Here is a 27,820-nt window from a genome sequence, read left to right on the forward strand (position 1 = left end):
GTCCTCGACACCTAATTGGTAGTTGGACGTAAAGCTCGCCTGAAAAAGTAGGCAATTACTTTTTACATCTTTTTTTAGCTCTCTTTATTCCACAACAGCCTTTTGGCAACCACTAAATATGATTACGTATGTGAACTAAAATGAAAGAAATGAATGTGGGCTATCCAACGATGAACATTCTGAGTCCGGCTAGCACAGGATACCGATAAAGTGACTACGAAGGATGCCCTTTACTATCAGGTGATCTCGTACCCTTGGTCGCTTTAGCGTTCTGGGAGGATTCCGAAGGAAAACTAGTTTAGGATAGATACTACATTAGCGGCGCGGTAGAAGTGTTGTTTGGAACAGTTTGGAGTGAAATTTCTTGTGACAGGATTTTGGCAAGGTCAAGAACAAAAAAAAAGCGATTCTTAGATCAGCGTGGGTGGTCTTATTGGTAGCGTAGAAAGGTGCGTTGACTATGTTGCGTAGGAGTTTCAATTGAAGGCATTGGAGGCGGTTTTAGCCGGATTTGTTGTTTTTAAAGCCCCGGTATCTCTGATGAGTGGAGGGGTGAGTGGGCAACAATGAACATTTTGGATTGCCTGCGTTCCTTCCTCTTTTTGGTGGTACCGCCCGTCTAAAACAATCTAATCTAATCTAACCTGTTTTCGCAATTCTTTGATTAGTTGTAATATTTATTAGGTACATTTTTTTATATACGTATATAGATTCTTCCATGTTAAGTTATGAATATAAGAAGTGGCCAGCCTGGATATTATTCAACGAAGTAGTGTTTATCAATATTGCAAGAGCCATAGTACATAAAACACTACTATGTGAAATATTTGAGCAGTATTTCCCTAGATAGCAGCACCAACTTGTTTTTACAACGCCTTCTTTATTACTTACTTCTGCATAATATTTTGTTTTTTCCCCCCGTCAGAGGGGGGCTCATTCCAAAAAAGTTCAGCCACTAGACTGTGTGGGCACTAGTAAATGTTCCTGGTTTTTTTTGTAACCCACATTCCACACTTCCTTTACCGCGTGTAATAAAATATTTGATTATTTCTGGAACTTATCTTTCCTTCCTTAATATTTTCTAGGGCTTTTCTTTGTTTACCCCTTTTTCTCAAGGACTCTAGTTGACATTAGGGCTACAAAAGATTGGTAATCAAATCAAATAAACTATTTTGCAATCATATTGTGGCCATTTGTAATAGTATTTATCGCTCGCAGTTCAATATGGGTTTGGTTTTTTTTCCTTGGATTACAGTTTGGAAATAACAGCTAGGTGGTTTATCTCAGGAAAAAGAGTTTTATTTTGACAGTAGGGCGCCACGATAGCCGAGCGGTTGTAGGCTAGACCCGCAATGCTAAGATGTATTGTTGGTTTAGTGGGTTCGATTCCCTGGTCACTAGGCCTTGGTGTTTTATTTAATGTTTAATGTTGAGTACTTTACAGTAAAGTACGAGTATGTTTGCTAGTCGCCTCCGTCCACTACACCTAATTTGGTAGTTGGACGTTAAGCCCCGCCTAAAAGAATAGGCGATTACTTTACTTTTACTTTTTTATTTTTACAGTAATATGTTACTAATAAACATTAATTGTTACAATACATATTTATTTAATGGTTCTTCACTACCTGCATAAAAAAAAAAGAGAAACGTCACTCACTTCACTTTTACAACCTAACCTGGCCGTTTTTTCCCTACCCAACTCATCATTCAAAGCCACGAGCATGCGCTCTACGATGGACGGAGAAGTTTTAAATTAAATATCTTTTACAAACATAAAAAAAGAAACCAAAGAAATGATGTGCGAAATTGCCGAGTGCTAAATATGAACACGTTTTTTTTATTAGACGGCCATATACTTATTAGAAGAAATAGGTGATATCAGAAGATAGGGAAAATTGCTTACTTTAATTTCAGCAAAGTCAGCTGTTTTGATTGTTGCAGTGTTGCCTTTTTTTTTTTTTTTATAGAAAACGATAGTGTCATACTGTGCAATATTATGTTGGTAGTCTTCTTTGATGACGAAGTCTTTTATTTATTATTAGCTATAAAATTGAAAATTGAAAGTAATAATTTTTAAATGATATATTTATTTTTTATTGTTTTAATCTTTTATTGAAATTTACAACTGCGTCGATTGTTGTTGTTGCGTCAATTGAGTGGAGAAGGTACTAGTGTTGTTCAAGAGCTGTGAGCTACGTATAAGGCTGTAAGGTTCGAGCCTTGAACGCTCGAGCTCTCAGGGCTCCAGTGGGTGGCTCAAGTCAGAGAGCTCGAGCTGAAGCCTCACAGAGAGCTCGATGAGCCTCCAAGGCTCGGCTCAAAAGGCTCGAGCTTTTTTTTTGTTTTTCATACGAAGCATTTTATTCTGAACTAATTAATAAATTCATTTCTTAAAATAAAATCAAGTTATAGCAGCAGCTAATGATTTTTTCAAACATATTTTTTGTATAAATGAATACAATAATTTTTAAAATGTTCATTGTTCATTGATTACTCCGTCATTCCTTAAGAATTAAGAAAAAGGCTTAAACTCCAGGTTTGTGAGCCTCCAACTTGAGCTTCACGGCTCCAGCTTCGAGGGATGCGAGGCTCGAACACTGAAGGCTAAGGGTACGTTCACAACGGAGCTGTGAGCATAGATGATAGCGGAGATGATAGCAGTGATGCATCAGCGCTTATAGAATAACCTAGTACATTCTTATGTGAGCGTGCACAACGAAGCTTCGACTAGTGACTCATACTCGCTGGTATAAACGAGCATAGATGATAGAATTGAATTTTTCATTTTTCTGCTAGCTGAACTCCAGTATCGGAGCTTCAAAATGGAGGTAGAAAAATTAATTAGTGCTGTCTTTACTCATTATTTTTGGTTATTATTTTATTATTTACTTTTAAACAATATTTTGTTTTTTAAATCGTGCTTACATTTATTTTTATGTGTATTTATTTGTTTTTCCTCAATATAACCTTACCTCAGAGTTATCACTAGTTTTTCTTCTATAGTTATAGGATTTCCATGACAATTTTTCCTACGTTTTCTTAATTTTGACCTTATTTTTTCTAAAATTTAGTCAAATGTGGTTGGACCCATCCTCACATATTCAAAAAAACGATCCGGATAATTTCTAAGTTCCTTATATAAATAGTGAAATTCGCCCAAAGTACTTCGTTTTTTTATTTATGGTATGTACATGATATTTTCTACATCTTTTTTTTTTTTAAATATACCATTTGGTTGCTGGTGAACATAAAAACTCTTCTTCACTACTCGACATGTTGCATGTATCACAGCTCCGTTGTGCACACTAATCAGCGATTATATTTTACTCTATCAGTTATCATCTCTGCTATCATCTATACTCACAGCTCCGTTGTAAACGTACCCTAAGCCGACTCGACTCGGTTGAGCCATCAGCTCGAACCTCAACTGAACAACACTAGAAGAAACTCGAACCCCAGTGGTGTCACTTTGATATCGTTAACACTAAAACTACGTATACTGCTCCACCCACGATAAGAGTAGATCGCGAACGGTCATCTTCTCTTCCAAATCTGCTTGGAGAGGATTACCCTGGTAAAAGCGGAAGAAGATGTTGAATTAAACTGGATCTTCTCACTCACGGGGACCTCGTTTCCGGGGAAAACGGAATACTTCCGGTGGAAAATCGACTTGGAAAATTAATGCAGTACATCCTGTTACCTGGTTTAGTAATGCAGTGATTGGTTTGTTTTTCACGCTGGTCTTTAGATGTTTTTTTTTTTGGAAAAAATATGACAAGAATTTTCCGAGGTTAACAAAACCAATTAGACCAATTTTCCCTGTAAAACACCTTTTTTCCCCTAAAATGATTTTACTAATAAAAAAAAAAAATGTTCTATAAGAAGACGATTTGATTTAAGTGTCAGAATAACTTAGAAAAAGTAAGTGGCCAAGCTGTAGTTTTGGCGTTCTAATAGACAGACAGACGGACGCTGTTTCGGTTTATTTATATAGATCCTTAACATATTTATAACTTAGTCGTTGGCTTTCACATGTTTTCATTTGTTTGTATGTTTTTTACAGTTTTATACATACAGGCTAATCTTCTAACACTGATTGTGGTGGCATTTGTATTCTGCTTTTTAATAGGGGGTTCAATTTATGATTGGTGCCTTTGGGAAGGGGAAGGATATGTCATTTAGTTTTATTTTTAATTTCTAAGGAAGGATAAATCCTTGTAATACTTAATGACGTCATCACTTATGTAAGATCTGCACAGGGTATCCTCGGATTTATTTTGACAGAAGACAGATCTCAAACTGACGAAATGTTGCAGCTGTGGTCGTTTAACGAATTTAAATAGAACGTGACCTTCTTTATTTTTTTGTTCACAATTTGAAAAATTTATTTTCAAATTTTGAAGTTTCCTTTGATTCGCAGTAGGGATAACCATGTCGCTGCTGCAGCCTCGGTGTAGTGTCCTGGCATCCACAAGGCTGGAAACATTAAATAAAATCCACGGCTTAGACCAGAGAATCGAACCCACTAAACCAACAATACATCTTAGCATTGCGGGTCTAGCCTATAAACGCCTAAGATACTTTACTATAAAGTTCTCATATTAACCATTAAATAAAATCCAAGGGCTAGAGACCGGGGAATCGAGCCCACTAAACCAACAATACATCTTAGCATTGCGGGTCTAGTCTCTTAACCGCTCGGCTATCGTGGCGCCTAATAATTTAGATAGTATTTCAAAACTACTACTCGTATGTAATCCAAGTAACCTGAGCGTTTTCTTTAAGTGGAAGTAAAAAGAAATTAATTCGGCCTTTTCTTTTCATGCTACTTGCCAATCTGCTTCAAAGATCACAGTTTTAAGGTTTTTATTTCAGAAATTATTATTCTGCCAAGTTCTCTTGATAAAATTTCTTTTAAAACTGTTAATTATGTTCTGTTAATTCATACTGATTAAAAAGGAGAAAATAATGCGCTGTATTAAGATGTAAGTAAAAAGTTTGTATGTAGAGAACATGAATTTCTGTTTATTTAAGAATTGCATGTATTTATGTAAATATATGATAAGAAATACGAGAAGGATGTGTAAGTGTTGGGGAATACAGTTAATTTCCTTGTAAGATATTTATGTATTTATCTTGGGTCTTTAATCACTGTACAATTTGTACTTCTATTTTTTTTGCATAATTTCACTAAATTTAAATTAGCTGTGAATATATTAACATTTTTATGTATTTATATTCCACTACGCTCTTTCTAGAATATCATATTTTTATCTAGAGAGTTAATTACCAGTTATTGCAGACTCTTGACGGTTAGTTATTGATTGGTTTTCTACTGCGTGGAAGACGGTATTTATTTGTTTTGTTTTTAAATTCGCATCAACATTTGGAGGGGGGGTCATTGATGCACAGAATCTATTTTTCAGTGCACTTCCAGCCTCCGGACTGTGTTCTCTCTCGTTACAGACAACACTATTATAACCGGACAGTGTGCTGTAAGAAGCTGTGAGCACAACATCGTTAATCCGGAAAATCAGTTGTCTCTATGATCGATTGTGATGAACTTAATGAATACATCGATAGTGTACTTCTAAATTAATATTAAAAAAAAGAGATAAGAAAAAATTATTTACTGTCTCTCCCTCTCTCTCAAGAGATGATTTCTTTTAAACAATAATGTAGAACATTATTTGTACATTTAAAGCAAGTATTTTAAAATGAGACTAGTCCCGCAATACACCATAGTTTTACGGGTTTTGCCTATGATTCGCTCCATGTGTACATTTAAAGCAAGTATTTTAAAATGAGACTAGTCCCGCAATACACCATAGTTTTACGGGTTTTGCCTATGATTCGCTCCATGTGTACATTTAAAGCAAGTATTTTAAAATGAGACTAGTCCCGCAATACACCATAGTTTTACGGGTTTTGCCTATGATTCGCTCCATGTGTACATTTAAAGCAAGTATTTTAAAATGAGACTAGTCCCTCAATACACCATAGTTTTACGGGTTTTGCCTATGATTCGCTCCATGTGTACATTTAAAGCAAGTATTTTAAAATGAGACTAGTCCCGCAATACACCATAGTTTTACGGGTTTTGCCTATGATTCGCTCCATGTGTACATTTAAAGCAAGTATTTTAAAATGAGACTAGTCCCGCAATACACCATAGTTTTACGGGTTTTGCCTATGATTCGCTCCATGTGTACATTTAAAGCAAGTATTTTAAAATGAGACTAGTCCCGCAATACACCATAGTTTTACGGGTTTTGCCTATGATTCGCTCCATGTGTACATTTAAAGCAAGTATTTTAAAATGAGACTAGTCCCGCAATACACCATAGTTTTACGGGTTTTGCCTATGATTCGCTCCATGTGTACATTTAAAGCAAGTATTTTAAAATGAGACTAGTCCCGCAATACACCATAGTTTTACGGGTTTTGCCTATGATTCGCTCCATGTGTACATTTAAAGCAAGTATTTTAAAATGAGACTAGTCCCGCAATACACCATAGTTTTACGGGTTTTGCCTATGATTCGCTCCATGTGTACATTTAAAGCAAGTATTTTAAATGAGACTAGTCCCGCAATACACCATAGTTTTACGGGTTTTGCCTATGATTCGCCCCATGTGTACATTTAAAGCAAGTATTTTAAAACGAGACCAGTCCCGCAATACACCATAGTTTTACGGGTTTTGCCTATGATTGATTCGCTCAATTTTTAGGAGATTTTTATGCTTTGATTTTTTTTTTAAATTTTTTATGTCTGCCATTATAGTTATACAGTAAAGTTGTTAATATTTTACAGTAATAAGGTTGGTCTGTCTCAAGATATAAGAGAAAATATAATACATTTAACAGGATTAAAATTGTCTTTCATGGAGTGTTTTTCCAAAACCCGAAAACACAAAATGATAATTGGATTTCAATCCCCTTCTATAAAGAAAATTTAGGAAAAGCTACATCATTATCGATAAAAGAAAAAGAAAATTCAATAGAATTATCAATTGACAGAACTTAAATATGATAACTATGTAAAGATCAGCTTAAAGAGACTGGATTGTAATGGGTAACCTCTATCCAAGCAACATTAAATTTAATTGGTACTTACAGGTAGTTGAATGCTTAAAAGAAATTAATTTAGAAGATTTGGACACAAATATAATCCTAAAGAAGAACTTTGTAAATTAATTAATAATTTTGAAGAGAAAAATATGGGCGCAATTTTGCATTATTAAAAAAAAGTTTTAAAACTAAGATCTTACACTTTACAAAGTTTATAAAGTGATCAAGAACTTTAACTCCTTTGTAACAGATACATTGGTATCTCTATACAAATAAAGATAATAATAATAGGATAATACACTCAGGAATAAGAAATTTGCACGAAATACAAACATTTTTACGAAGTGGTACAATTTAGCATGATTGGTACTACCAAGTGGTCTAAGCGAGCCAAAAAAAAGGTTGGGAAACGCTGATTTAGATGATCACTTTATAAGTTTTAGTTACAAAAATCAAAAATCGCTTAAAAAAACACAAAACAAACAAGGTACATCCGGTCAGCTAACAATTTTTTTACAAAATGTCGGTTACACAATTCAATCTTAATAAAAATTTAATACATGATAATTCTGCGCATTGTGTTCAAAATAGCACTTTAGTGGAAAAAAGAAAGAAACTGAAAAGATCGATTTCGTTTAGTAGCTGACTTCCGGTGGGCTGATTTTGATTGGAAGAAATAAACTTATTGACGTCACCGATAGCGCAGCCATTTTTTTTTTATTTACATTTAATCATTAAAAAATAAACTACAGTTTTGAATTCGGGGGAACCCAACAAAACGAGGGTTTTTTTCCCCAGCTTCCTTCCCCTTTTTTACAAGCTTGCTTTTTTTTTTTGTCCCTAAAGTCAGTGACAGATAACCGCGCGGTTATCTCATCATCCCACATATTTTTTTTCTTGATAACACGAGATAGGGAGATTTTAGTTGACGATATTTACAAGGCACTTTTTTCTTTTTATATCTATGTGGCTGCTTGCTTCCGTTTTGATTAAAATATTTCTTTAGAATGAATGGTACTACTTCCTTCGAATGAATAAATTAGGGTTAAAAAAAGGAAGAAGAAGAAAAAAAAAACAAAGATCCGGTGAAACTCGGAAAAAAATAAAGCGATTACAATACTTCCGTTTACTCGAGGAGAGAGTTTAAAAGAAAATAAATTTAAAAAATAACTGAAGTCTGAACACATAAAGTTCAAAACATATGGTGACCAACAAGTAAGTGGAAAACAACGTACGTATATTATTAGAACTTAATGTTTTGTTTGACAGACAAAATCAGAACAATCCATATGTTTCAAAAAACATATGTTAGTCCACAAAACACATGGACAAAAATGGTAAAGGACAAACCGGATGTTGTAAAAAGAAAAAAGAAAAAGAAAATAAAACAGTAATAAAGTTCTTGTCAGTCCAGTAAAACACGATTCTAGTGATGTACCATTTTATCGACGTCGAAAAATAACGAGATCCGTAAGTTTTAATTATAGAGTATAATACACTTTTGGGGTAAGATGTATTTAATATATCGTAAAGCTAACAGCAAAAGCTTCCGCTCCCAATACGTCAATATTTAACAAGTATTTTAAAAAGAAATAGAACAAAAACACTAAAAAGATGAATGAATTAATTATGATAACAACCCATTAATGAAAAGTGCAAAAAAAAGTCGAAGGTCAAATAGTTATAAACTAAAAAAAATGTGTTCCACATTTGAAAAATTGTTTAGCACGATATTTAACCATTAATTTTATGTACATTCTCGACATGTAACGTTCGTGTGGTTAATTACATTTTATGTTTTTAACCCAAATATTATGAAACAAAAAACAAACATACACTAATGGCCATTTCCATTAAACTTCGAGTTGTTCTAGCTACTCAAACATAATATATTGAAACAAACAGTATTTTTCAATGATTAATCATGATTCTGTAACACGGAAAACAGCTGGTCTTGGAAAACAAACTCAAGACTTTCCCTTTGATAAATAAAAAAAAATCTCAAGATGCTGGATCTTTTAAGTTTTTAACTGTGGCTCCTCCAGCCTCCTTATTCACCTGACTTCGAGGCCTTGTGACTTTTTTTCTCTTCCCGAAGTTGGAAAAATCACCTCAAGGGAACTCATTTTGGGACAGTCGAAAACATTCAAACGGCTGTAACCGACAGACCAGCTGAAGGCTATTCCAGTATCGGAGTTTCTCGAGCACTGCTATGAGGAGTGGAAGGAACGTTACATTCTCCAGCGCTGTATGGGGCTTCAGAAGGAAGTTATTTTGAAGGTGACAATACAGAATTGGTGATTCTTTTTTAATAAAATTTTTTTTTAAAAAAAAATCAGTCTCATTACTTAATTTACAGACCTCGTACAAAGAGCATGAACATTTGGTGAGGAAAAATAAACATGCACAGCAGTATGCTGAAATTAAATAAAGCTTCGTGGCGGCCGTCGTTATGGTGGTAGTTTTCCATTGTTTGTTTGGAGAAAGAGAGAGGACAAAGTGGATGTACCAAATGTCGAGGAGCATGTACCATTTGGAGTGGGCAGGGCGGGAGTGAGGGGGTTTGTGGCGGCTCTCTGTACGTTAGACACAGGCAAGAAGTCTCGGAGCTTCTCTCAAGGGAGTTCCGCTCCTCCTTCTCCTCCTCTCACTAACCCTTTCCCCCTCCACACACACACACACACACTGAGACAGAGATAAAAATACTCCGCTCTGAGATAAACTAGATCTATGAGTCACACAAGCTTTGTTTTTCTCTCTGCCGACAATTTGTTTATATGGTACAGTGAGTGTTTTGTTTATAAGTGCGGTCTCAGTTTGGATTCAGTTTCGAGGACAAAAGTAGACTCTAAATAAAATCCATTTTATTTAATAAAATAATGTTTTTGTTTTTTCTTTTCATTCAATTTTCTTTCTTTACAGTACTTATTAAAAGCATTTTCTTATGATTTTCACCTAAAGGAAACTTATAAATAAATAATAATAAAAAAGCCATTTTTATTATTATAGTTTAACAATCTTGCATTTCATTTATTTTGAATTAACAATAGAAAAGCGGAAATAACTAAGCATGCCATTCTCACTGAAGTCCAAATAATAATTTATTTAACGTTCATGAGATAATTCAGTAATGAATGTAATTATGCTAATTTCTATTAGCATAATTACATTCAAATTAACTTGGTGTATAGCATTAAATATTTGCTGATTTCATTGTGTGTCTCATACTAGCCAGATAATTGAGTATATCTGTACATCAGCTGTACACATGGGAGCGAATCATAGGCAAAACCCGTAAAACTATGGTGTATTGCGGGACTGGTCTCGTTTTAAAATACTTGCTTTAAATGTACACATGGGAGCGAATCATAGGCAAAACCCGTAAAACTATGGTGTATTGCGGGACTGGTCTCGTTTTAAAATACTTGCTTTAAATGTACACATGGGAGCGAATCATAGGCAAAACCCGTAAAACTATGGTGTATTGCGGGACTAGTCTCATTTAAAATACTTGCTTTAAACGTACACATGGGAGCGAATCATAGGCAAAACCCGTAAAACTATGGTGTATTGCGGGACTGATCTCGTTTTAAAATACTTGCTTTAAATGTACACATGGAGCGAATCAATCATAATCAATTATGACAACTTTACTGAATATTATTAATTAAAATAATTTTTATGAATTATAGGAAAGGAGATTTTTATGCTTTGATTTTTTTTAAATTTTTTATGTCCGCCATTATTGATTATTTTTCGCCTACCTCCAACCAGAAACGCTGATGTATTGAAGTAAACTAATTTTTAGTACAAATTGAAGTTAAAAAAAAAAAAATTTAATCACGTAAACTGTGGTAAAAGAAAGTCGAGTTACTTTTCACCTAAGACGATTTTCTTTTAAATAAAAGGAAAACCAAAAAAAAACAAGAGAAAAATTTTGCTGGGATTTGTGAATTAATTTGGAAATGTACCGAATTTTCCCCTTCCTTCCCCATTTTCACCAACACGCGCTGTTTTCTGTTTCCGCTTTGCGCTGCAGTTGTTCGTGTGCAACATCTTCAACTTCCCAGTTTGGAAGGGGAACGGAAAGACGGAAAACTTGCTTTAGAATTTCAAGTGGGCCAACTTATTCTTCTAATGGGACTCCGCACAAAAAGCTGGTGGTATGCACTCTTGATCATAAAGCTCAATAAACATTGTCTTGCATTCTGCTGTAAGCATCTAGTACAAAAAGGATTCCGCGGAAATAAATCTGAAATCTTGCGTGAGTTGGGAAACAGGAAACAGACGTCTCTCTCTTGACGGTAACCACAGTTTCCAGTTAGCGATATTTGATTAGTGAACTTCCGTTTATTGTTTTGCTCATTTAATTATCCTTAAAAGATAAAATGGTACTTTTTCTCTTGAATTGATAATTTTGACAGAATCATTTATGTCGCCCTAAAGTAATGGAAAATTATGTGTACATTTTTTTAAATTTTATTTTTTCACTTTTCTTTTATATTTTAGGCCACCTTAATCTTCTCTTATAGCCTGAGATTAAGATAAAAATAGATAGGAATTTCGACATAAATTTACAAAGTGAAAAATAATTTATTTTAGTGGCACTCATTTTGGCTGTCCGGAACATTTATTTTCAGAAATGATTTGTCTCTTGCTATAAAAAGATGAAGTCCTCTGAAAACGATGATGAGATTTTTTAGAAATGTTGATTAATTTGGTCCAAATCAGATTTGAAAAATTGTTAAAATAAAGATGTCATCTGAGAAATTTTACGCTAAATATTATAATGAATTTATACTATGGAGTCTTGAAGGGGCCTCGTTAGCCGAGCGGTTAAGATACTAGACCCGCAAAGCTGAGATGTATTGTTGGTGTAGCGGGTTCGATTCTCGGTGTCTAGACCTTCGATTTTATTTAATGGTTAATATGAGAAATTTATAGTTAAGTATGTAAGGCGGTTATAGGCTAGACCCGCAATGCTAAGATGTATTGTTGGTTTAGTGGGTTCGATTCCCAGCTCTAGGCTTTGGATTTTATTTAATGGTTAATATGAGAAATTTATAGTAAAGTATGTTTGCTAGTCGCCTCCGTCCACTGCACCTAATTTGGTAGTTGGACGTAAAGCTCGCCTGAAAAAATAGGCAATTACTTAATACTTATTTTATTACAGAGTTTGGAATACATCATAACTGATAGTTTTAATTGAAATAAACTGTGTTTTGAGGAATTGAGGCTGGGTCCAGTTTCAATATCAATGTATAATTATTAAATAAGAGCCGTCAAAAAATAAACATGTAATAACTGTAATAAAATAGTGCCAACCCTGACATGTTTCACATACTTTAATTATCTATATTTTTAATTTATTTTATTACTCAATGCAAAAAAAAAAAAAATAGAATAAAAAATGTAACGTGTTTTTTTATTTGGGTAGATTTCCATTTTTGTTTGTTTGTTTTTTGTACGTACGAAATATAGTCGACGAAGCGTCAACTCAATTTGATGGGAGTCGTGTGTTTATGGGGTCTTTTCTTCGAATTATATTTCTCTACTCAGCTTGCCTGGAACATGACAATCTACAAATTACAAACAGGATATCAGGTTCTCTCATCTGGAGTTCTCGACGACTCTTGGATCACCCTAGGGTCTGATTTTGGCCAAACCCGTGAGCATTTCCTAAAAACATTGTTGGGTTCGATTCCCTCCGGTCTAGGCCTTGGATTTTATTTAATGTTGGACGTAAAGCCAGCCTGAAAAAATAGGCAATTACTTACTTTATTTTTAACTTGTAAGCCATGTTAGAACCAATGACATAAGCTCATTGTTCCTAATAATAAAAATATTGAAAGATATTGACGAATTTTCATCATTCAAATAAATATTGATGGAATGAATCACCATTGCTATATATCTAGGTTTTATCTCTATTTTCTGCAAGATTCCCTTCCTCTAAACTCCGCCCCCTTGAGAAGGAATCTCATTGGCTAAGACTCAGTACTCTTGTGATAATAGTTGTAATGTTCGTTTTAATTTTATTTTAATGCTCACAATGATAGTGGTTATAATAGCACTTTGTTTAGATTATTATTTTTTTTTTTTGGTTTATGTAATTTGAAATTATGCAAGAATAACTTCTATCTTATCTTTTGCTAATAATCATTATAAATAAATAATTAGATAATAGGGAAATTTCCAGCTGGAAAATTTTTCTGTCCTGAGCTAGTGAAAATTATTTTCTGTATTTTATTTTTTTTATTGATTTAAGGCGCATCAGCATCTGAGGTTACTAGCGCCCGGAGGTTTTTTTGATAGCACTGCCGGCCTCCGAACAGTCTTGTTATCCTGTTACAGCCATCACCGGACAATGACATGCAAAGGAGCTCCTAGGAAAAGAAAATCTAAAAGTGTCAGCAGCTGAATTCTAACCCAGGACCTCCGCGTGGGAATACAATACAAATAGTAGCTAATCCCTTCCCTCATTTCCTTTATTATTTATAATAGTAATAAACTAAATAATTTGTTTTAGGACTTAATTTTGTTATCAAATGTTTGGAGAATACTCAAAATTGGTTTCCCCCTCCCCTTCAAAAAAAAAAAAAAAGAATACATAAAATAAGATCATTGGCCCTAGGAGCTTTTTTTCAGTGCACAGCCGGCCTCCAAACATTCTTGTTATCCTGTTACAGCCATTATCGGATAATGAGGTGCAAAGGAGCTCCTAAGAAAAGAAAATCTAAAAGTGTCAGCGCCTTAGATTCGAACCTAGGATCTCTGCGTTCAAATTCCCGGTATACACTAAGCGCTGAGCTCCTTACTGTTCTAAAGTATTAGTTCTCCTGGTAGGTTTTGACAGGAGTCGTGAAATGTTTATAGAAAAGGAAGTTTGGTAACAGGAGCACATGATGCTTGGCCAGTTATTAATCTACATTCTATATTCTGCTTTGTGTCAATACTGATCCGCTGTTCATGCAATATGCATGACTTGTGAGCGTTTGGCGCCTGTTATTTTAATGTAACTCATCGCTAGATAGACAGACAGGCAAACGCAGTAAATAGACTATCTATTTCATTAGTCACTTTGACATTAGATGATGGAATATCTTTTAATAGTTGATACGCCATTTTGTCAGTTTATTTATTTATTTTATCCTGGTTTATCAGGTGTTAGATTTGAAATTATTTATGCAAAATATAGTCAGCTGGTGAAGTGTGGAGATAGAAACATATAGTGAAGGCCTATTCCGGGGGAATCGAACCCACTAAATCAACAATACATCTTAGCTTTGCGGGTCTAGTCTCTTAACCGCTCAGCTACCGTGGCGCCTAAGTGAAAATGTATCGCATGAAGCGGCAACGGATATCCTTGATGGAAAGGTTTTTACCAGGAAGTTTAGGAGCTACCACTTAACATGTAGCGCAAGAACTTAGGGTACGTTCACAACGGAGCTGTGAGCATAGATGATAGAGGAGATGATAGCAGTGATGCATCAGCGCTTATAGAATAACCTAGTACATTCGTATGTGAGCGTGCACAACGAAGCTTCGACTAGTGACTCATACGCGCTGCTATAAACGAGCATAGATGATGGAATTGAATTTTTCATTTTTCTGCTTGCTGAACTCCAGTATCGGAGCTTCAAAATGGACGTAGAAAAATTATTTAGTGCTGTCTTTACTCATTATTTTTGGTTATTATTTTATTATTTACTTTTAAACAATATTTTGTTTTTTAAATCGTGCTTACATTTATTTTCATGTGTATTTATTTGTTTGTTTTTTCTCAATAAAATCATTACTTACCTAAGAGTAATCACTAGTTTTTCTTCTATGGTTATAGGATTTCCATGACAATTTTTCCAAAGTTTTCTTAATTTTGACCTTATTTTTTCTAAAATATTGTCGAATGTGGGTGGACCCATCCTCACATATTAAAAAAAAACGATCCGGATAATTTCTAAGTTCCTTATATAAATAGTGAAATTCACCCAAAGTACTTCGTTTTTTATTTATGGGATGTACATGATATTTTCTACATCTTTTTTTTTTTAAATATACGTTTTTGTTGCTGCTGAACATAAAAACTCTTCTTCACTTCTCGGACATGTTGTGTGTATCACAGCTCCGTTGTGCACACTAATCAGCGATTATGTTTTACTCTATCAGTTATCATCTCTGCTATCATCTACACTCACAGCTCCGTTGTAAACGTACCCTTAGGCTATTAGCTCCCTTTGTCTTTTTAACGCTTTCACCGCCCTCCATATCGCATTTATTTCGTTAAAAAAAACAAAAAACCTCTCCTCCTTCTGCCGCGCCACTTTTTAAATCGTTAGTGGGAGGCAGGAATCAGCCTGTCCAATCATTGCTCCCGCCTTTAGTCACGTGACATTCCACACAACAAACAAAACCTTTCCACAGTAATTCTGCCAGTTTACTCCTCTCTCTCTCTCTGTCAGTAGACCGTCGGCAGCCTACTAGGGAGGTTGTTAGCTCGTTCGTGTTTACAATTTTTTTTGTTTGTGGTTATTAATTTATTTATAGCCCTCATTATCTGTTAATTCTCTCAGTGTTTTTCGTTGTTTTTACTCGTTAATCGTAATAACGTTAAAGAAATAATCGAATACCAATTTTACGTAAGCCTTGTTGTGATTTAGTGTTTCAATTTAAGTGATTTGCTTCTCTTTTTCTTTCACCAACTTAAAGGGAACTTAGTTCAGGTAAATATTTTTTAAACTTCATTGTTTACTTAAAAATAGCTGTCGTGGTTCGCTTAGTTATGATTTGTTTCTCTTTATGAATTTGTAGTTTCGAGTTCGTTGGGCTGAGAAGGTTATGAGAAGGTATTTTTTAAGGTTAAAGTTTTGTAAACGTAACCATTTTTTTTTTTAATGTTCAATTTCTTTAAGCCCATCTTTTTTAACTTTATAGTTAATTTTCTTGTTACGTCATTAATTTGTATAGAATCGCTATAAATCTTTTTTTATTTTTCAATTATTGATTAGAACGGAGTAAATTTAAAGAAAAGGGCATATTCATGTGTAAATATATTTTTCGAATTTTAAGGACTTTTTGAGGCAATAGGCTTCGCCAAATAAAAAGCCGTTAAAGAAAACAGATTAACTGTCTGTTGAGTGCTTTCTATAATCTATATTTGGGATTTTTAGCTGATAATGAGCCGTTTCTTAGAGGGTTCAACGTTTTTTTTATCACTTTTCATGATTTATCGAACTGATTATTATTATTTTTTGGTTTTTAATCTTCAAAATTTTATTGTAACTTTTATTTAAATTGGGTAATGTTTTTTACAGGTGCTAATTACAAAATAATAGAAACTCAAATTAAAAGAATTCATTTGGAAATCAATAAAAACAGGAAGAGATAAAGTACCGAAAAAAAAGCACTTCATGCTGATGATACTGTTATAACAAATTTCAAATTTCGTAAATTAGAAATGAGTAGTTGAAGAATCATGGCAAAGAACATGAATACACAGTTCTGTTAAGTGTTATTTGCCAAAGAAGATAGACTACTGATATATCTGCCCCGGCAGATAGACTACAGATATGTCAGCCTAAGTAGATCGACTACAAATATATTGGCCCAAGCAGATAGACTACAAATATATCTGCCCAAGCAGATAGATTTCAAATATATCTGCCCAAGCAGATCACTGACTCCTCAAACTCTGATAATTTCTCGCAAAGATTACGAGATTTTCTGCAGTTGGGGGGGGGAGTGGAAACTGCCAAAAAGCGGTTGATTCTATTTACATAAACCTTCCGTCGCCGTATACGTTTACGTAACTGTTCATTGTTCTGGCGTAATAGACTGCTGTGATCAACGAATTTCTGTAGTCCATAAGACGGCTGTTACTACTTGTAAAGAAAGTGTTGTGGTCTTATCTAAGAAGGTGTTGTCACTGAGAAGGTCTGTTTTCAAGTCTCTTGGGTCTAAGTCTCTGAAGCGGAAGAACTGCTTTACTTAGTAGATTTAATGGGATTGAAAAAATAACTGCCATTTCAGTCTAGAAAAAATTTATTTTGCCGAGCTTTCGACCTAGGGACTAGGTCATCTTCAGGGCTAGTTTAGAAAGTAATACTATTACAAATCTAATACTATTACATTTCTAGTTTAGAATAGTAATAGTATTACTTTCTAAACTAGCCCTGAAGATGACCTAGTCCCTAGGTCAAAAGCTCGGCAAAATAAATGTTTTCTAGACTGAAACGGCAGTTATTTTTTCAATCCCATTGAAACTATGAATCAGTCACCAAAAAGAATGGACAACAATTAGTAGATTTATTTATTTATTTATTTTTAATTTTGGTTAAAAGTCTCTTATTGTTTTTCTTCAAACTTATGCCATGTTTAAAAACATGAGCTGTAATGGCTGCCAAGAAATTCACGGAATACTAACAAAAAACAAAACAAAAAATCGCAAATCGATCGTGCAAATCGAATTATACAAATCGAATTTAATCTATACTAATTTTATGTAAGTAATAGAACCGTACATTATTCAAAGACCGCAGATTAAAGGAATGCGTAAACCACCAATCATCCTTAAAAACAAAGTTGGCAACCGGTATACTAGTATTTATGCATTGGTGCCAAAAAAAAAATGGCTAATAAACTAAAAGAGTAAAAAAAATAAATCGACTCAATAAGTAGGGCACTGCCGATATATCGATTGTAGCAAAAAAAAAAAAATCTTATTACTAAGTCTTTGATCCAAAAAAAAAAAAATAGACCAATTTGAACTTTTTTTATTTAATAATATTGACCATTCACAGGCATACAGATTTACAGTGTACCTCAAAATATTTCTGATTCTCCTAAATACTCATTTAGGGACCCCCACATCTTTTATGTTTTAGAGAAATTCCATTAATGGCCCAATGTAAAGCTTGTATCTCGTAACTTTGCAAGAGAATTAAGCCATTGGCTATGACGAGCTGGATTTGAAACGTTCAATGGTACTGAAACTAACATCTGAAGAACTATCTAACATTTACGATGGACTAGTTTTGCCACTAGACGCCACGATAGCCGAGCGGTTAAGATACTATACCCGCAATGCTAAGGTGTATAGTTGGTTTAGTGGGTTCAATTCCCCCGGTCTAGGTCTTTTATTTTATTTAATGGTTAATATGGGAACTTTATAGTAAAGTATGTTAGGCGGTTATAGGCTAGACCCGCAATGCTAAGATGTATTGTTGGTTTAGTGGGTTCGATTCCCCTAGACTAGGTCTTGTATTTTATTTAATGGTTAATATGAGAACTTTATAGTAAAGTATGTTAGGCGGTTATAGGCTAGACCCGCAATGCTAAGATGTATTGTTGGTTTAGTGGGTTCGATTCCCCTAGACTAGGTCTTGTATTTTATTTAATGGCTAATATGAGAACTTTATAGTAAAGTATGTTAGGCGGTTATAGGCTAGACCCGCAATGCTAAGATGTATTGTTGGTTTAGTGGGTTCGATTCCACTAGACTAGGTCTTGTATTTTATTTAATGGCTAATATGAGAACTTTATAGTAAAGTATGTTAGGCGGTTATAGGCTAGACCCGCAATGCTAAGATGTATTGTTGGTTTAGTGGGTTCGATTCCCCTAGACTAGGTCTTGTATTTTATTTAATGGCTAATATGAGAACTTTATAGTAAAGTATGTTAGGCGGTTATAGGCTAGACCCGCAATGCTAAGGTGTATTGTTGGTTTAGTGGGTTCGATTCCCCTGGTCTAGGTCTTGTATTTTATTTAATGGTTAATATGAGAACTTTATAGTAAAGTATGTTTGCTAGTCGCCTCCTATTAAAAAAAAAATAATCGATAAAAAATAAAAAACCGTTTAAACGTTTAATGAACTCAGCCAAAAGATAGTAAATTTCAAATTTATGCGCATTATTTAACAAAAAATGTATCTTTTTATCTTTTGTCTTATTCCATTATTGAGGTCGTCTTAATTGTTTGTTTTGTTTTTATTTTATATTTATTTAGACCGTCTATCACACGCAAATATTTCTTCAGCTAATGAGATAATTAAAAAATATTAAATATTAATTAATGTTCTCTTTTACTCGTTTTAGTTTTAATTTAATAAAAGACAGAAATAATTCAATATTTAGATTTTTTTATTATTATTATTATTTCAATTAATTTACATTAAATTTTCATGGTTACATCCTGTATGTTGTTCTTGGCATTCAAATTGTTGTAAACAAGGACGACAAGTTGTAGCAATGCAGAAATGCAACTTGCGTCTGTTTTTATTTTATTCAATTTTGTTTTTAATTAATAATTGTTTTGTTTCTTAATTTAATAAATAAATAATATATTTTCGTAAATCTCACTCTGTCTCACCCGGAAATTTCCGCTGAAAAAATCTCTTTCAAAAATCCACGATTTGTTATTTCGTCTAAAGTAGTCCATCGATATATATAAAAAAAAAAAACTTCTATATTTCGAACGTAGTAACGTCCACAATCGATCGAGTTATCGATCTTGCTAAACCTCGATAGAATTCGATAAATCATATGCTGGCGTATTTTTATTTTTATCATTATTATTAAAACTGTCCGGTAGGACCAGTTGTATAAGGGTTGATGGTCAAAAACTGCACGAAAAAGCGTCACGTTGAAAAAACACCCAACTTTGACAATTTTTTTTTCTCATTTTCAATAAAAGATAAAATTCCCAAATTTTCTTTAAAATATAGGGCAAATCCTTCTTTATAACTGTAATTTTACTGCAACAACATAGATTTAATAGATTTCGAGAAATAAGTTGCTGAAAATGGGCAAAAACGGCATTACCAGAAATTTTTCTTGTTGTTGTTGTTACCTTTTTTGTAAACAACGTAGCGCCTACACGCGTGAATCGATTTTCATGAATGAGGTGTCATTCGATTCGGAATTTTATGTAGATGTGCTTTCTGGGGGGTCTCGACGCTGTATATCAAATGTGGGAGGAGTTAGCCCCATGTATGTAAGGCCCCCTTCCAAAATTATTTTTGCTAATAACTCTGTAAATCTTAGCCCGATTTTTTTTTTATAAAATTTAGCAAGATGAAAGGGTTAGGGCTCCCCTACGTACACATTAAAGCGACGTTTTGCTCTTACACCTACTAAGAGGAAGTTTTGCAATCGTTATTATAACTAAAAGGAAACCAGAAAATTTGGTATTCCACCTGAACACTGGTGGGAATAGACGTTTAGAGACGAGATATGTTTTAAATCGATGGCCTCTATCGATATTATGTATTCCAACAATAAAAATGCATTTTCAATTCTACATTTTTTTTTTAATGCAAATTTATACATTTTACCCCCCACTGTGTTTCAAAATGTATGCAAGCACATATCTGCGAAGAATGATTATTTTATTTCATATTTTTGGCATAAATTTTACTGTCCAGTGCTCAGTATATCGCGATTAATTTATCTGCAAGGAATATATTTAGGATCAGAATTCCCCATGGCTGTCAAAATCAAAAACTATTTGCATGAGAGAAGGATGTCCATCCCGCATTAAATCAGGGAAATAAAGTCATGCAGTTGTACTAAATGTACAAACCATTACTTTTTACTCGCCCCATTCTATGTAAATTTTGTTTTGAATAGGTACGTAACAGTCTCGATTGTAGTCGCACACACACAGTGATGTATTAAATCGATTTGTTTCATTTTCAATTTATTGCTTTTCTGAGTACACTGCACTGAAAAATTTATTTTCTAAAAATTCATTTTGAGTTCTGAAAGTAATGATACTAATAGTTTTTTGGGTAATGTGGCCAATTCTAGGTTAGGTTTTTAATTGCGCATTTTCTACTGCGCAAGCGCAAACCACTTTATCGTATGACTATTACTTAACCTAAACTCGGTCACTTTCTATCGAGCGATATCGATATCGGTTTTCACTTTTTATCGATTAGTGCCAAATAGATCGAGGACAGGGTTTTACTTTCTATTTAATTCTTTCGGAGAGAAGTGTTTCGTTCAGATTTTTCTATTTTTTTTTTTTTTTTTACCGGAAGTTACTGCAATAAAGTTCCCTCATTTTTATATATATCGACAAGTGGTGTTTTTGGTTTATCGATTTTGATCAAAAATTGTTGTTTCTTGGGTAGCCTCCTAAGCAAAATTTCCAAATTCTAACCTTTACTGTTTTCTGAATTATGTTGAATTCAAATATTGTTTAACCTGTTCAAGTGTGTTTGACGTCGTGTATTCATGCTATTACGATGCGTTCGACGTGTATACACGTCATTGTTTGATTTTAATTTCGCACACTATGGGGGGGGGGGCTTTTTAAAACTAAAATTCCACGCAAAACTGGTTAAGAACATCGATTCTTTTTTTAGTTGTGTAACAAATACACTCCCAATGTAAGCATCTACATCTATGTCCTTGCATTCTCCCACTCAATCGCTCTCAGTTTGCTATTTGATATCCGATGGTGACTCAGTAGAGAAGGATGTTAAGATCTGATATGTGATAATGACGTAAAGAAGCCGCATTGTCTTCATTAAGAACTGGCAGACACCCTGTTTCCGCATCAAGGTAACGACGGAGAACTGTGAATTAATATTGATTGCAACAATCTGATGTAATTTTATACTCGTTTCAACTATAAACAACTATTTAATTGTTACTCGATGACCTTGAAGTATGGAGTTGTAAAAAGGAAGTTACTTTAGTTTGATACACGTATTTTAATTAATTTAGAATTGTTTGTTTTTTTTATTTTAGTGTAGAGTTTTGAGCGGAAATATCAGATTTAAGGTCGCCTATATCCCCCCACAAAAATGGTCTCTGTTCGAATTGGTCCCAAGTTGGGAATATTATTGGTAAAATATTCGCTTCTACCCGAGAATCTTACTTAATACTTAGCATTAATTCTGAAGTAGTGGCGAGTGTGGTAATACTAAATCTATATAAGTGATATACAATAGCCCACATGAAATAGGTAACTCTAGATTGTGCAATCTTGAATGTGAATTCTCAATTCTATAATATAGGCGGGCATAACCCTGCGCATTATTATGTAATGCAACATATATTTTTGCAATTATGAACCTTTCATTCTATAGTTCATATTTTAAGCTGTCAGAACACAAATATTATCGAATAATTGTAGAATATATCTAAACAGCTGATTCAGCTGACTCTCTGTCAAAAACCTAAAGAAAATAAAATGAAGTAAAGTAATTGTCTATTTTGTCAGGCAGGGTTTTAAGTCAAGCTTCCTAATTAGGTGCCATTGGACGGAGACGGCTATCATACATACTTTACTATAAATTCCTCATATTAAGCATTAAATAAAATCCAATGCCTAAGACCGGGAATCGAACCCACTAAACCAACAATACATCTTAGTGTTGCGGGTCTAGTATCATAACCGCTCGGCTATCGTGGTGCCTTGCAACTTTTATATATTTTTTTTTAACAGTAACCAACATTCAGTACTTCAAGCTGTGGATGCCCCAATTTTTGAATTTTTTTTTATGTTTTTGGCCGAACGATCTATTCTAAGCAAACTTTTGCTCTTTACTTTATCCTAGGTTGCGTATAATTTTTGTTTTCTGTCATAACAGCTATGATGTTGAGTTACGCCCAAGTCATAGATATCGCCTTCCTTAAATTATTTCCTCCTATACATGGCCTTTACGTAGAACTCCCTACTCCCTTAATTTACGGACGGAAGTTAAGTTTTACAATTAATTTGTCATCAACTTTCCCATTGACTTCCTCTTGCCCCACCTCACCCATGTCCGGCGGCCCGCTGTTTAACTTTCGCTTTAATTTCATTCTCTTGTTTATTTCGTTGCAGTTTTTGTTTTTATTTCAATTTCAACTGCGTAATTGTTTGTTTACATTAAAACTTAATTTACTTTTGCATAAATTATTATTGCTACTTGCTTTGGAAATTTGTGCAAGATGCTGGTTTTTTTTTGGTGTTCGAAAGATTTGTCGTTCCTAAAGTTGATCACAATTAACTTAAGGGTAAATGAACTGTAATTGGAAGTGGACATTTGTCTTTAAAAAGCTGTCTTGCTGTTCCAAGCATCTTCAATGGAATGAAATTAGTTCCTTTTATTATTCACATAATTCAATTGTTATTCACATTACTTCACAATTATGCAGTTTCTATCATTCATTAGTAAACTAAAGTAAAATAAATTAATTGCCTATTTTTTCAGGCAGGCTTTACGTCCTACTACCAAATTGGGTGTCGTGGAGGGAGGCGACTAGCAAACAAACATACTTTACTATAAATATCTCATATTAAGCATTAAATAAAATCCAATGCCTAGATACTGGGAATCGAACCCACTAAACCAACAATACAGCTTAGCATTGCGGGTCTAGTATCATAACCGCTCGGCTATCGTGGCACCTGCATTCATTAGTACAATATGATGTACTTACTTATTTAAACTAACTGTTTTAATTAAATAAGGCGCCCCTCTCCCCCACACTGTTAATTACCCTTTCACTATTTCCATCTTTGTTTTGTTTGTTCCATTGTTGTGTGTTAACAGTTCGTGTAATTGTAACATGGGAATTCACGTGACCTCTATTGTTTTTAATTCCCATTCTTTTATTTATTTATTTTTTATTTACTTCAAATTAAAGTTTATAATTTTTCTTATACACATATTTTATGATTCAAGACAACCATAACTCTTTGTATGCACTAATTAATGCCATAATAATTTTATTATTTTTGCCAGGTTTAAGTCATGAAAAATTTTGGTAATACCACCAAAGTTTTGATTTGATTCTTTGGTAATTTTGACTCTGCCTTGTTTCACACGAATACTCGAATTGCCATAAATGTGATTGTATAATGGAAACAAGACCCAGGAATTAATAAAAATCATAGGAAAGAAAGGGGGTGGAATCAGTGCCAAGCGATTGTCTCCAGCGTTGCCTGGAATTGATCAAAGCTGCGATGATTGATGACCATGTTAAAAAAAAAAAAATCCATGATGTTAAATACGTAGAATGTAATTCTGATTAAAAATTAAGTTATAATACCATTTATGACTCATTACGTCAACGTGGGCGTAGTAAGCTGTAGTGTACGATTTCATTGAAGTGCCCAGTTTTGGGTAAATGTGTAGTAGCACAAGCAACAGGCACTGTTTTGTTGTTGTGTACGTAGTTTTAGTTGGCCAATGAGTCATGATTGTTGACTAAGCTAATTGTAGAGTGAATTGTCATCAATAAACTTATTTTTATTTTATAAAATGTATGTTCATTTTCCCATGCTAGCTAGCGGAAGTGACGTTATTTTTTATTTCGAATTTCCACCGGAAATATCCCTTTTCCGGTTACCTGAGGGCGAAACAGCTGTTTAAAGAGTAGAAATATCTATTTTTTATTTTATTTATTTTTTCTAGAATTCAGAATCATCAGAAAATTAATTTTTTTTTTTATACATTAATTAAAAATAATATAAATTAAACATGTCCGCTTTATTTATTACTTACGTTGTTAACATTGAAGAAAAAATAAAAAAAAACTGACATTGGCGGAACAAGATCATAAGAATGACAGAGGGGAATAAATCAAAAGAAATGTTGTTTTGTATGTCAGTTTGTGAAGTCCATTACTTGAAGTTCCGTTTATTTATTATTAATTGCCAGTGCAACCTGGATTGTGTTCCTTCACTTTTAACTGTGCCAAGGTTTATCACGATCTAAGATCTTGTACAGGAAGTGCCCAAGTATTCAGTTAAACCTTTATGACGTTTCAAAAAAGGGAAATCTTTTTTTTACTTCCGCTCAGTTTACAGTGTACGAGGTGTGGCTATTAAATAACGAGACTATTGATGTAAAACATTTTATTTTCTAATTTATGCACATTTAGTTATTATCAACTTCAATATACACCACTCCCCTATCGCTACAACGCTCCATGCTAATTTACCATTGTTCAGAAACAGTGCTGTATGTCTTTTTCTCTGAGCTCCTTTGCATGACGCGTGCAGGCTTTTTCTTTCACAGCTTCAACGGGCCGAAAAATCGTGTTCCTTTTATTGCCGATTTGACTTTGGGGGAGCAGATCTAAAGTCACACATGGGGCGGCCAGGTCAGGCGAATAAGGCGGATGGTCTAAAGCTGGCTAGAAACGTTGTCTTGACAGACAATGCAGTGTGAGACGGCGCGTTGTTCTTGATGGAGAACGAAACCCATGACTTGTTCTTCCACAAATCGGGGTCGTTTATTCCCTTACTCTTTCAACAGAGTTGAGCAAGCACCTCACGCGGTAGTAATGTTGATTAATTAAAAAATAGATATTTTCATCCATTTTTGGACGTGGAAAGGCGAGCCCCGGGTGGTCATCATCTCCGGCCATCTTGCAAACGCTTGAACCATACAAGAAAACTTGCGCACGTGATACAACATTCATCGTCCATAAACTTCTTTTAATAAAAAGATAAGTTCAGTAGGCAGTTTTACCCAAGTTTTGATGTGAAATTTCACGACAATTCGTTGCTCTACTACAAGTGTAAATGTTTTCGGGCAAAACGAAACTAACACCTCTTACACAAACGATGGTTCCCGATCAGACACAGATTTCTCTACAAACACGCTGAGACGCTGCACAATCGAAAGAGAAGGCTTTACGCTGCACAGCTGTGTCGGTCGTTAGGATTTGGCACATGCATAGTTCTTCTGTAGCAGCATCAGTCTCGTTATTTAATAGCTACGACCTCGTATTTTACTTGGATATTTTCGCATTTAAGGTCCATCAAAAAGTGGTGTTTATAAATTGATCTGAACGAGAAATCACTGACATTTCGAATTTTTGTATCTACTTTAGGAACATCCAACCATCGTATCCGTCCAATAAAGCTGTGATTTCACTGAATGTCATTTTCAATTACGATAAAATCAATAACAAAACTTTTGTAATTAATTAATATTATTTTACATTGAACAAATTTGATACTATTACAGTGATCTATTGTAGTAATAATGTAATAGTAATTTTATTATGAAGAACAATAACAAAACAGAGAGAACAACAGTAGTATAACTCTTTCCTTATTGAATGACTCACTTCCCTAATTACAATAACAAGTCTCTTTGTGGTGGTGTCAGTGTGTGTGTGTGTGTGTGTGACGTAATATTCTCCATTGAGGACGCTCAATGCCACAGCACATAGCACGCCGGCAGACACACCAATGGCCAATGTTAGTACGCCAAGCTGCCATTCTCCTCTGCCACACCAAGAGAGAGGAGGAGATCTCTGCTCATGTATGTTGGCTGCCAAACATCGCATCTACATGTTTGCGAGTTAGTTCGTCTCTTGCTCCCCTGGGTTGCTCACAAACTGATATTGTGCTCTTATTCTCTCTCCGGCATTCTCCTCTTTATTCTCTTTTTTTATCTATCAAGTATTGATTTTTTGTTTTGTTTTTCTTTTCTCTTTGTGACCCAACAATCTAAAATTTTTAGATTTAAAAAATTATTAATGAAAATTAATGTAGTAAAATTACTTAAAATAATATCAATGAAGTATTAATGAAATGTTGGGTACTTGCTGATTTGTGTACCTTTTGGCGTTTAATCAACCCTTATACTTAACATTTTAAACTGTAAGTTTTTGTTAAAGAGATTTTTGTACCTTTTGGATAGATTTTCTTATTTGTATGTTTTGCAAAGTTACATATCTGCTTTTCAGATTTTATTAAAATTGGGAATAATAAATTTAATTTTATCATTATAACCTGAAAAGGTGTTAAGTCGGAGTTACTACCACTGGACAGATCTTTTTAAAGAATGATTATAGTTGCGGTCCCCAAACCATCCTCAATAACAATTTTTTTGAGAAAGCGTTTTGAATAAAATAGGAAGGTAATTTGTACGTAAATAGCAAAATTAAACTGCGATTACAGTACTTCTCCCTAAAAGGCAAAGAGGCAAAGATTTTGAATCGAACTACAATTCATTGATGAAAATCGGTTCACTCATTGAAAATTTTAACGATTGCAATACTTCCTCTTAGTATTGTGTACCTTTTGGCGTTTAATCAACCCTTATACTTAACTTTTTAAACTGTAAGTTTTTGTTAAGGAGATTTTTGTACCTTTTGGATAAATTTTCTTTTTTGTATGTTTTGCAAAGTTACATATCTGCTTTTCAGATTTTATTAAAATTGGGAATAATAAATTTAATTTTATCATTATAACCTGAAAAGGTGTTAAGTCGGAGTTACTACCACTGGACAGATCTTTTTAAAGAATGATTATAGTTGCGGTCCCCAAACCATCCTCAATAACAATTTTTTTGAGAAAGCGTTTTGAATAAAATAGGAAGGTAATTTGTACGTAAATAGCAAAATTAAACTGCGATTTCAGTACTTCCCTTTAAGAGGAGTAAGAAAAATAAACTGCGATTACAGTACTTCTCCCTAAAAGGCAAAGAGGCAAAGATTTTGAATCGAACTACAATTCATTGATGAAAATCGGTTCACTCATTGAAAATTTTAACGATTGCAATACTTCCTCTTAGTAGGTGTAAGAGCATGATGGCACTTCACAGCCAAGTAGAGGAGCTTTAACCACTTCTTCTTACTAAATTTTATCAAAATCGGACTAACCGTTATAGAAATATTGGTAATAATAGTTTTAGAAAGGGCCTTACTTGGGCAAACTCCCCTCCTTATGAGGCACAGCGTCGAGACTTTTAAAGTGCAAATCTGTACAAAATTTCGATTCGAATGACACTTTATT

The 27,820-nt window shown here is 34.0% G+C and overlaps 1 protein-coding gene across 4 annotated transcripts in view; it reads left to right on the forward strand.

The window, feature by feature from the left end:
* The window catches only part of Eip63E (cyclin dependent kinase Eip63E), a 237,518-nt gene that overhangs the window by 30,823 nt on the left and 178,875 nt on the right, over nt 1-27,820 (forward strand). The window contains exon 1 of one of the 4 annotated variants that reach the window (XM_074112583.1): nt 15,515-15,791. The exons of the other annotated variants lie outside the window; for them this stretch is intronic. The gene's annotated coding sequence lies outside the window, so the exon portion shown is untranslated. Of the gene's footprint in view, nt 1-15,514; nt 15,792-27,820 lie in introns of those variants that run through there. 4 annotated transcript variants of the gene reach the window in all.

This window comes from Rhodnius prolixus, unplaced genomic scaffold, assembly GCF_049639745.1.
Source record: "Rhodnius prolixus isolate KJV_2025 unplaced genomic scaffold, Rpr scaffold_1, whole genome shotgun sequence".
NCBI lineage: Eukaryota > Metazoa > Arthropoda > Insecta > Hemiptera > Reduviidae > Rhodnius > Rhodnius prolixus.